Source organism: Hyperoodon ampullatus, assembly GCF_949752795.1.
Source record: "Hyperoodon ampullatus genome assembly, chromosome: 5".
NCBI classification, from domain to species: domain Eukaryota; kingdom Metazoa; phylum Chordata; class Mammalia; order Artiodactyla; family Ziphiidae; genus Hyperoodon; species Hyperoodon ampullatus.
In genome coordinates, this window is record NC_136918.1 from 59,278,322 (window position 1) to 59,290,927 (window position 12,606).

Genomic DNA, 12,606 nt, shown 5'->3' on the forward strand with positions numbered 1-12,606 from the left:
ATCAGATCGGAAATAAATGAAAAAGAAATGAAGGAAACGATAGCAAAGATCAATAAAACTAAAAGCTGGTTCTTTGAGATGATAAACAAAACTGGTAAACCATTAGCCAGACTCATCAAGAAAAAAAGGGAGAAGACTCAAATCAATAGAATTAGAAATGAAAAAGGAGAAGTAACAACTGACACTGCAGAAATACAAAAGATCATGAGAGATTATTACAAGCAACTCTATGCCAATAAAATGGACAACCTGGAAGAAATGGACAAATTCTTAGAAATGCACAACCTGCCAAGACTGAATCAGGAAGAAATAGAAAATAGGAACAGACCAATCACAAGCACTGAAATTGAGACTGTGATTAAAAATCTTCCAACAAACAAAAGCCCAGGACCAGATGGCTTCACAGGCGAATTCTATCAAGCATTTAGAGAAGAGCTAACACCTATCCTTCTCAAACTCTTCCAAAATATAGCAGAGGGAGGAACACTCCCAAACTCATTCTACGAGGCCACCATCAACCTGATACCAAAACCAGACAAGGATGTCACAAAGAAAGAAAACTACAGGCCAATATCACTGATGAACATAGATGCAAAAAGCCTCAACAAAATACTAGCAAACAGAATCCAACAGCACATTAAAAGGATCATACACCATGATCAAGTGGGGTTTATTCCAGGAATGCAAGGATTCTTCAATATACGCAAATCAATCAACGTGATACACCATATTAACAAATTGAAAGAGAAAAACCATATGATCATCTCAATAGATGCAGAGAAAGCTTTCGACAAAATTCAACACCCATTTATGATAAAAACCCTGCAGAAAGTAGGCATAGAGGGAACTTTCCTCAACATAATAAAGGCCATATATGACAAACCCACAGCCAGCATCGTCCTCAATGGTGAAAAACTGAAACCATTTCCACTGAGATCAGGAACAAGACAAGGTTGCCCACTCTCACCACTCTTATTCAACATAGTTTTGGAAGTTTTAGCCACAGCAATCAGAGAAGAAAAGGAAATAAAAGGAATCCAAATCGGAAAAGAAGAAGTAAAGCTGTCACTGTTTGCAGATGACATGATACTATAAATAGAGAATCCTAAAGATGCTACCAGAAAACTACTAGAGCTAATCAATGAATTTGGTAAAGTTGCAGGATACAAAATTAATGCACAGAAATCTGTGGCATTCCTATATACTAATGATGAAAAATCTGAAAGTGAAATCAAGGAAACACTCCCATTTACCATTGCAACAAAAAGAATAAAATATCTAGGAATAAACCTACCTAAGGAGACAAAAGACCTGTATGCAGAAAATTATAAGACACTGATGAAAGAAATTAAAGATGATACAAATAGATGGAGAGATGTACCATGTTCTTGGATTGGAAGAATCGACATCGTGAAAATGATTCTACTACCCAAAGCAATCTACAGATTCAATGCAATCCCTATCAAACTACCACTGGCATTTTTCACAGAACTAGAACAAAAAATTTCACGATTTGTATGGAAACACAAAAGACCCCGAATAGCCAAAGCAATCTTGAGAACGAAAAATGGAGCTGGAGGAATCAGGCTCCCTGACTTCAGACTATACTACAAAGCTACAGTAATCAAGACAGTATGGTACTGGCACAAAAACAGAAAGATAGATCAACAGGATAGAAAGCCCAGAGATAAACCCACGGACATATGGTCACCTTATCTTTGATAAAGGAGGCAGGAATGTACAGTGGAGAAAGGACAGTCTCTTCAATAAGTGGTGCTTGGAAAACTGGACAGGGACATGTAAAAGTATGAGATTAGATCACTCCCTAACACCATACACAAAAATAAGCTCAAAATGGATTAAAGACCTAAATGTAAGGCCAGACACTATCAAACTCTTAGAGGAAAACATAGGCAGAACACTCTATGACATAAATCACAGCAAGATCCTTTTGGACCCACCTCCTAGAGAAATGGAAATAAAGACAAAAATAGACACATGGGACCTAATGAAACTTAAAAGCTTTTGCACAGCAAAGGAAACCATAAACAAGACCAAAAGACAACCCTCAGAATGGGAGAAAATATTTGCAAATGAAGCAACTGACAAAGGATTAATCTCCAAAATTTATAAGCAGCTCATGCAGCTCAATAACAAAAAAACAAACAACCCAATCCAAAAATGGGCAGAAGACCTAAATAGACATTTCTCCACAGAAGATATACAGACTGCCAACAAACACATGAAAGGATGCTCAACATCTTTACTCATTAGAGAAATGCAAATCAAAACTACAATGAGATATCATCTCACACCAGTCAGAATGGCCATCATCAAAAAATCTAGAAACAATAAATGCTGGAGAGGGTGTGGAAAAAAGGGAACACTCTTGCACTGCTGGTGGGAATGTGAATTGGTACAGCCACTATGGAGAACGGTATGGAGGTTCCTTAAAAAACTACAAATAGAGCTACCATATGACCCAGCAATCCCACTACTGGGCATATACCCTGAGAAAACCATAATTCAAAAAGAGACATGTACCAAAATGTTCATAGCAGCCCTATTTACAATAGCCCAGAGATGGAAACAACCTAAGTGTCCATCATCGGATGAATGGGTAAAGAAGATGTGGCACATATATACAATGGAATATTACTCAGCCATAAAAAGAAATGAAATTGAGCTATTTGTAATGAGGTGGATGGCCCTAGAGTCTGTCATACAGAGTGAAGTAAGTCAGAAAGAGAAAGACAAATACTGTATGCTGACACATATATATGGAATTTAAGAAAAAAAATGTCATGAAGAACATAGGGGTAAGACAGAGATAAAGACACAGACCTACTTGAGAATGGACTTGAGGATATGGGGAGGGGGAAGGGTAAGCTGTGACAAAGCGAAAGAGAGGCATGGACATATATACACTACCAAACGTAAGGTAGATAGATAGTGGGAAGCAGCCGCAGAGCACAGGGAGATCAGCTGGGTGCTTTGTGACTGCCTGGAGGGGTGGGATGGGGAGGGTGGGAGGGAGGGAGATGCATGAGGGAAGGGATGTGGGAACAGATGTATATGTATGACTGATTCACTTTGTTATAAAGCAGAAACTAATAAAAAAAATCAAAAAAAAAAAAAGAAGTGATGGTATATCACTTGCAAGATCAGGTTATAAAAAGACTGGGGCTAAATAAAAGAGTGGTAAAGACAAATGATGAACTAGGAAACTCCAATATGTTTGATATTGGATAAACACTGATATGTTTCCACAGAAACATCCAAAAAGAGAGAGAGAGAAGGAGAAAATGTCAGGACCGTTGTTGATGCTCTGAAAAATAGTCAAAGGTTTATAGCAACAAAACAAATACCCAATCAAGAAAAAGCCATCTTCAAAATGATAGGAAAGTTTGGGGGCATTTTTATTCACCCTTTCACCTTCCCACCCCAGTGCAACAGCAGTCCTGATCTTGAAGCAGCAGCAGCCCAGTTCCCAGTTCCCTCCCTTGACAAGGGAACAGAGCAGACTTTATTTGAAAAGCATCATGTACATCTATTCTGACATCTCTGGAGGTGCTTGAACTACCGACACAAGACGCTCATCTTCAATTTGCCTAACTTGGAACTTGGAAAAAGCAGTGGGCACTGCTTGTAAAAGATGCAAGGTGGACTACAGACTCACAGATGCCTGGGACAAAAGATTACAGGTATAGGAACTTTCCTGGTGGTCCAGTGGTTAAGACAATGAGCTTCCATTGCAGGGAGCATAGGTTCATCCCTGGTCAGGGAACTAAGATCCCACATGCCACATGGCCAAAAAAATAGAAGAAGAAAAAAAAAGATTACAGGTGTAAACAACCTATAGATTGTCTAAGAACTGGAGGATGAGTTAGGATGTGATTCTTTGGGAAATTAGGACATTCAAAAGCAGCTGTCTATAGGGGGAATTTAGAAAGCTACACACATGCCCAGGCAAGCTGCATACCCAGGAAGGCCTGAAAAGGCCTTAAGTTTTCACTTTGGGCCGATTCCTAGGATCAGAGAAAGCCTACTGGAGTATTTGAAGGAGTGTTTTAACATAGAGCCAAGATGCAGAGACTGTGAGAAGTAGTTGGGTTTTTTTGTCTTTCTGCTTTTTAAAATTTTTTGTGAGTTTTTGTTGTCGTCTTGTTTTTTAACTCCTGACATTCAAGGAAATCTGTCAAAACATTAGCTGGGGCTTCCCTGGTGGCACAGTGGATGAGAGTCCGCCTGCTGATGCAGGGGACATGGGTTCATGCCCCAGTCCGGGGAGATCCCACATACCACGGATCGGCTAGGCCCGTGAGCCATGGCCACTGAGCCTGCATGTCTGGAGCCTGTGCTCCGCAATGGGAGAGGCCACAACAGTGAGAGGCCCACGTACTGGAAAAAAAAAAAAAAATTAGCTGAACATGAGCTAAAGGAACAGACACTTCCATGACCACACACAATAAGGAAAAGTCTTTGCAAAAGGCGTGGAAAAATCTCAAAGCATGTGGACTACCACAGCCTACAGCAGTAATAATTTTAAAAAAGGAAAAGCAAACCCTGGGGAATAAGGAAAATCTGATTTCCAGAGTTACCGCATTATAACTGTCAGATGCTCAACTTTCAACAACAACAAAATCACAAGGCATACAAAAAAAGTGAAAAATATAATCCATCCAAAAAAACAAATTGATAGAAACCACCATTGAAAAAGCACAGACATTGGACTTGCTAGACAAAAACTTCAAAACAACTGTATTAAATATGCTCAAAAAGCTAAAGGAAAATCTGGACAAAGAGCTAAAGAAATCAGGAAAACATTTTATGAACAAAATAAGAATATCAATAAAGAGATAGAAATTATAAAAATAAACCAAACAAATTTTGAAGAATTATGGGGGTGTCCTAGAAGAAGAAAGAAGGGGGCAAAGAGATTATTTGAAGAAATAATGTCTGAAAACCTTGCAGATATGATGAAATGCTTAAATCTACAAATCTAAGAAGCTTAATGTATTGTGCATAAGACAAACTGACACATTATAATCAAACTGTTGAGAGACAAAGTCAAAGAGAGAATCTTGAAAGCAGCAAGAGAAAAGTGACATCACAAATAAGGAATCCTCAATAAGATTTACTAGCTGACTACTCAGAAGAAACCTTGGACACTAGAAGTCAGTGGAATGATGTAAAATGTCAAAAGAAAAAACTTTCAACCAACAAATTTATATCTGGCAAAACTGTCCTTCCAAAATGAGGGAGAAATTAAGACATTCCCAGATAAACAAAAGCTGACTACCGCTAGACCAGCCCTATAAGACATGCTAAAAGGAATCTTTAGATTGAAACAAAAGGACACTAGACAATAACTTGAAGAAGTAAGAGGAAATAAAGATCTCCAGTAAAGGTGAATACATAGGCAAACATAAAAGCCAGAATTATTGCAGTTTTGGTTTGTAACTACTTTTCATTTTCTAAGATGGAAATTTATAGCTTTAAAGGCATCCATTTAAAAAGATCTCGGGCTTCCCTGGTGGCGCAGTGGCTGAGGGTCCGCCTGCCGATGCAGGGGACACAGGTTCGTGCCCCGGTCCAGGAGGTTCCCACATGCCACAGAGCGGCTGGGCCCGTGAGCCATGGTCGCTGAGCCTGTGCGTCCGGAGCCTGTGCTCCGTGGTGGGAGAGGCCGCAGCGGTGAGAGGCCTGCGTACCGCAAAAAAAAAAAAATCTCAAATCAATAAGCAAGCTGTAAACTTTGAGGAACTAGAAAAAGAACAAACTAAACTCAAAACTAGTAGAAGGAAATAATATACATTAGAGCGGAAATAAATAAAGAATATAAAAAGGAGAAAATTGATAAAAATCAAAAGTTGGTTCTTTAAAAAGATCAACAACATTAAAAAACCCTTAGCTAGATTGAATAAGGGGGAAAAAGACTCAAATTCCTAAAATCAGAAATGAAAATAGGAACATTTTCACTGATTTTATGGAAATAAAAAGGATTTTGAGAATACTGTGAACAATTGTATGCCATCAAATTAGATAACCTAGATGAAATTGATAAATTCCTAGAAATACACAATCTGTGAAAACAACTCATGAAGAAATAGGAAATAGGTAAACTTATAACTAGTAAGGAGATTAAATCAGCAATCAAAAACCTCCCAACAGAGCAAAGCCCCGGACCAGATGGCTTCACTGGTGAATTCTACCAAATATTGAAAGAAGAATTAACACCAATCCTTCTCAAACTCTTCCAAAACAATCAAAGCAAGAAAGAACACTTTCTAGCTCATTCTATGAAGCAGGATTAACCTAATAACAACAACAAAGACACTATAAAATAACAAAAAACAAAACAAACAAAAAACTGCAGACCAGTATCCCTTATGAATATTGCTTCAAACATCCTCAACAAAACCCTAGCAAATCAAAATCAGCATATTAGACTATATATAAATATATGAAATGAACATATACACCTTAAATTTATAGAATGTTATATGTCAAATTATTTCAAATAAATAAATAACAGCATATGAAAGGATTATACACCATGAACAAGTGAGATTTATTCTTGGAATGCAAAAGAAATTTCAACTTATGAAAACCAAGCAATGTAATATATCACCGCAATAAAATGAAGGGAAAAAACTACATTATCATCTCAACTGATACAGAAAAGGCATTTGACAAAATTCAACACCCTTTCATGATAAAAAAAAAAAAAACCTCAGTAAACTAGGTATAAAAGGGAACTTCTTCAACATAATGAATAGGCCATATATGAAAAAACCACAGCTAATATCATACTCAAAGATAAAAGACTGAAAGCTTTCCCTCTGAGAACAAAACAAGGACGCCTGCTTTAACCACTTCTATTCAGCATAGCATTGGAGGTTCTAGCTAGAGCAATTAGGCAAGAAAAAAAAAGCATCCAAATTGGAAAGGAAGTAGTAAAATTATCTCTATTCACAAGTGATGTGATCTTATACACAGAAAACCCTAAAGATTCCACACACAAAAACTGTTAGAGCTAATAAATAAATTTAGCAAAGTCCCAGGATACAAAATCAACACCAAAAATCAACTGCATTTTCTACACACTGGCAATGAACAATCTGAAATGGAAACTAAGAAAACAATTCCAGTAAGAGCTAAAACTACAAAACTCGTAGAAGAAAATACAGGGGGAAAGCTTCATGACATTATATTTGGCAATGATTTCTTAGATGTAACACTACAAATACAGAAAATAAAAGAAAAAATAGAAAAGTTGGACTTGATCAAAACTTAAAACTTTGTGTATCAAAGGACATTATTGAGTGAAAAGACAACCTAAAGAATGGGAGAAAATATTTGCAAATCATATATCTGATAAGGGATTAATACCTAGAACATATAAAGAAGTCCTACCACTCAACAACAAAAAAAGAAACAACCCAATTTAAAAATGGGCAAAGAACTTGCATAGACATTTCTCCAGTTGTATACATACACAATGGCATATTATTCAGCCATAAAAAGGAATGAAATTGATACATGCTACAACATGGATGTACCTTGAAAACATTATGCTAATTGAAACACAATGCTAAATCAGACACAAAAGGACAAATATTTAGATTCCACTTATATGAGATACCTAGAATAAGCAAATTCATAGAGATAGGAAGTAGAATAGAGGATACCAAAGGCTGGAGGGAGGGAGGGAGGGAGGGGGGAGGAATAGGGAGTTATTGTTTAATAGGCGCAGAGCTTCTGTTTGGGATAGTGAAAAAGTTCTGGATATAGTGGTGATAATTACACAACATTGTGAATGTACTTAATGCCACTGAATTATACACACACCTTAAATGGTTAAAATGGTAAATTTTATATGTACATTTTGCCACACACACACAAAGTTTGGAGGATATGGTAACCAGACTCTAAGATATCCCCCAATAATACTTGCCTCCTGGGATTCATTCCCTTGTATAATCTCCTCCAACTGAGTATGGGCTGGACTTAGTGACTGGCTTCTAACAAATAGTACCAGGCAAAAGTAACAGTATATGACTTAAGAGTCCAGGTCATCAAATTGTGGCATCACTCTCTCCTTTGGATCACTCATTCGGGGGAAGCCATCCACCATGCCGTGAAGAGCTCCATGAACAGGTCCGTACAGTGGGGAACTGACTGCCTGTCAATAGCCGAGTGAGCTCAGAAGCAGATCCAACAGCTGTCAAGCTCTCATATGACTTCAGCCACAGGTAACATCATAAAAGCACTTTCTAAGAGCTCTTGAGCCATCACGTTCAACTAAACTGCTCTTGGATTTCTGACCCTCAGATACTGTGTGAGATATGTTGTTTTAAGCTGCTAGATTTTAGAATAGTTTGTTATGCAGTAATTGACAACTAATACCAGAAGTGGAAGTGAGGAAAAGATGTTAAAGCAAAAGTCCAAGTATCTTGAAAGAAAATAATTACAAAATGCTATATTCATCACATAAAATATTACATATTTCATATTTTACAATAAAAAAAGTTTCTCAAGTTAGTTATTTGCTATGTAATGAATAGACTTTAAAGAAACAAAAGGAGAAAATGTCAATCTTAAGAAACAAGAACATTGAACTCACACAGGATACCAAGAAAGCTTGAATCAATTTCATTGGCATTAAAAGTTTTTATTTGGAATTTAATCCACAATCTATACAAGTTATTTACAAGGCATGAAAATGGAGAACAGCACAAAATACAGTTGAGGTATAAGCTAAGAGCACAGTATGTCATGTTTCAATAAATATAATTCAAAATTTGTAAACTAAGTGACCAGATAGATGAGTCTTGTTTTATAGTAAAACCATATAAAATATTTATTTCACGTGAGGTAGAGGACAGTTTTGTGTGTCATGTAATACAACCAACCACAGCAATTTTAACCATAAAACTGTACATCATTGGCAAGATTTTAAATTGAATTATGGTCAATGTAGTCAACAATTTGTTTCAACAGTTGCACAACAGATCTTTCATTTACTGCCTTCACAGATTAGAACTTCAGAAATAATTTAAGACTACTGTGTTGGCTTAAAATTATCAGGACAAATAAATACTTCTAACAGGATGGTTAAAAGCAAGTATATTTTATTTCTCCCAAACTATAATTCCCCAGGAGTTGTTCAAGATTTAGCAATTCTTTTAGTAGGATTTTTTTTTTTTTTTACTAGAACTACTTTAAGTATGCTGTGCTTTATTTTCAAGTGAGGTATTTATATTGAAGAAAAAAAAACTTACGAAGAAAAAAAAACTTACGAATTTCTCTTACATTCAACTAACTTAATACACTATTTTGTTTTCTGGGCTTAATTTTTAAAATTTTGGTTTTTACATTTGTTCACTTTAATTCAAACACAGTAGCACTATATAAGACATTTAATTCTATCACTAAAAAACAGGCTCCAAATTGCATTATGTATTATAGTTTAGAAGCCAATTAAAATGGAAAGATTTTACAAAAGAAAAAAAAAAGACTGTCCTTTTAAACAAGATGCAATATTGAATACCCATACGAATTTCTTCCAATAATGGAAATTCTTAAGTGTCTTACACTAGAAAAAAATTTTAAGCTGTTTAAGTTATTCAACCCCACAATGTATAATACAGCAGTAATGTGTCCCTTATTGCTGGCAGCTCAATAAAAACTAACAAGTAGTTTCAAGCACAGAAACAGATGTACAGTATGAGCACAACTTTTCATTCCATTAATTTTTAATATCCTGTCGTGCAGATTAAATGTGTAAGAGCAAATAAAAATGAGGATTCTTCCCTAAGCAATCAAAACATAAGTCATTGAGAAGAAAATTTTAGAAACTGATCAAAAACTTTCAGCACCAGCTTTCCTATTACTTTTAGGGAAATAACCTTGAGCATGTTTCATATTACTCAAGTTTCTTTATCATTTTACTTTCCTTCAAACAGAAGCCATAGATGTGCAAATAAAATGGTTGTTCTGTCATGTCTTCTAAGGTATATGGATAACCTGCAAGCATCATTGTACTCAGTCTATTACACCTACTTTAGTAACTGGTTTTCAATTCAATATGTACAAATGATTTTATAGCTCAACTGGTAATATATTAAATATGTTATAAAATTAGTTCAGGAACCATAAAACATCCTGACTCTCCTGGACACAGAAATTCAAGCAAAAGAATATGCTTTACAAAACTAAAGCACAAGCCAAACTTATGTTGTTGGTCAAAGCCTTTCCTAGTGTTACAAGTTGCATTTGTGAAATAAGGGTTGTTTAGAGCTTCCTCAATGACAGCAGGTTTTACATTTACTATAGATTTGGTACCTTTTTCTCATAAAGTTTAGAGTATAGAAACTATCATCACCCAAATTAAACATTACTCATCACCCAGTAAACTAACATTCTATCTTTTCTTCCTTTTAAAGATGCTCTAGCACTTTTGATAGGCCGTTCCTTTAATGCAGCTTTTTAAAGTAAATATTTTTATATTTTTCCTAAAAAGAAAAATATTATGACATCTGAGGGAAAATCCGCTTGCCTGATGAATTGGCACACAAAAACTAACACTGAAACAAACTTTAAGCTAGCAACCAACACACAAAATGAGCATGCAAAAATAGAATAATAATTATATGGATATTTTTAGCAGAGGCCACTTGTAGAGTATTACAAAGTCTATATTTTCGAGCTATGTTGTACAGTTTAACTTGAAATTACTTTTAACTATAATAGGCATACTATTTACAATTGACTAAAAAAAATTTTCAAAGAAGTTAGACAGAAACTGATGGCACATCAGTGTATCTTCTGGAAAATGAAGACTACAATTTCATGTGGCAAGTTTCCCTTATGTGAAGAACTAGAAAAAATAGTTCTTTACTAAACTCTAAATTAAGAGTTTATGATAATTTAAAGGTGATTAAGCATTGCTTAGGATTTTTAAATAACATATTTCAAAGATTAAGCAATTTGTTTTAGAAGTTTTGAGTTAAAACTTAAGTAAGCTTACAATTTAACTAAGTAACGTAAGTAGATTTTGAGTGAATTAGAAAAATAAATGAAATTATAGGGGCCTGAATTATATCTCCCAAAAAGCTTAGCTGTGACACAACTAACACACAACTAAAACGAAACGGTATCATAAAATGTATTTGTGATTTTTCTTTCTCCAGATAAAGAAAAGATATTAGGAGGGTATATCATTTTTAATATTTGTTCCTGTATGTCATTTTAACATGCGTTCCTCCTTAAGGAGGAACAAGGATCAACAAATTAATTGCAGGTTTAATATAGTAAAAGTTAAATGGAAAATAGAAAATACACATTTAGACCATACTCTAGTATTTGGGAAGTACAAAAATTCTTTTAGGATATATAAGTACCATTAAGCAAAATATGAAAATAACTGGCTAAATGATTACCTACGTATTTTTGAAGTTCTATACCAAGTATCTATCATCTAAGATGGGAATAGTAAATAACCTTAACCTTAGCTGATATATTTAAAAAATAAACTTAGCTCTCAAGTTAATTTCATACAGTACCTTACACGAGAACATAAACATAAAATTCATGGGATAATAATGTCAATTAATGGTAGCTTCAGGAAACTTTCTTTAAAAAATGCATACTAAGGATTTTACCTAGTATCTTTTAAGCCAAGAATTAACTAATATGAAATTTGCCATTAAAGAATGACAGGATTTTCTGTGCAAAAAAAAAAAAAGTGCAGAAGTTGTTTCCCCTCCCCCAAACTATGGAATTCCTGTCTTCTAAAAATTATCTAAAAACCTTTTAGTAGCAGATAACTAAACTTCCCTATATTAACCTATCATACACTACCAGTTGACTGTAAATTCCTGATTTTGATATTAAATAGTAACTGAAAATGGTCCATTCATGCACATTTTGGTAAGACTTAACATTTAAACATACAAAAGTCCAAAATAACCTTCAAAGTGTTTAATATTTTACAATTTAAAGGAAAACAAATCCATTAAGGAAAACAAATCCATTATATAAATTTCAGTAAGACCCACAACTACATATAAAAACTGTACAGGAGGACTATGGATTGTATGGAAACTGATGTACATCAATGGTATCAATTTTTCTCAAGTACATTAATATTTTCACACCACTATTAACAACATAAACAAAAGTTCAAAAATTATTACATTTTATTCCCTCTTCTAAAGTTGCTGCATAAAAAATTTTTTCTAAATATAACCACATTTAAACAGAAAATCTAATTATAACCGCTTCTTGTGTTTAGCAGCAGTGTATAAGAAAGCATGTTATCCTTCCCCATGGGGTGTGCTATAACCTCATCAATGAAATTCCTCTATTGACAAAATGTCTCTTAGGAGACATTAAATAGAAGAGAACTGGTGGAAATTCATTCAACAATATGAACAAAATAAAAGCAAATTTTGATTATAATAATGAGTATACCATATTAACTCAGAAAGGAGATTGTGTTCATGAAAAAAAATGGAGATTCAACCCCTTGAGTAGCTCTACATATGAAATATGAAGCCACCATTGTATCTAAAATTGAATCTAAAATATGGATAACAA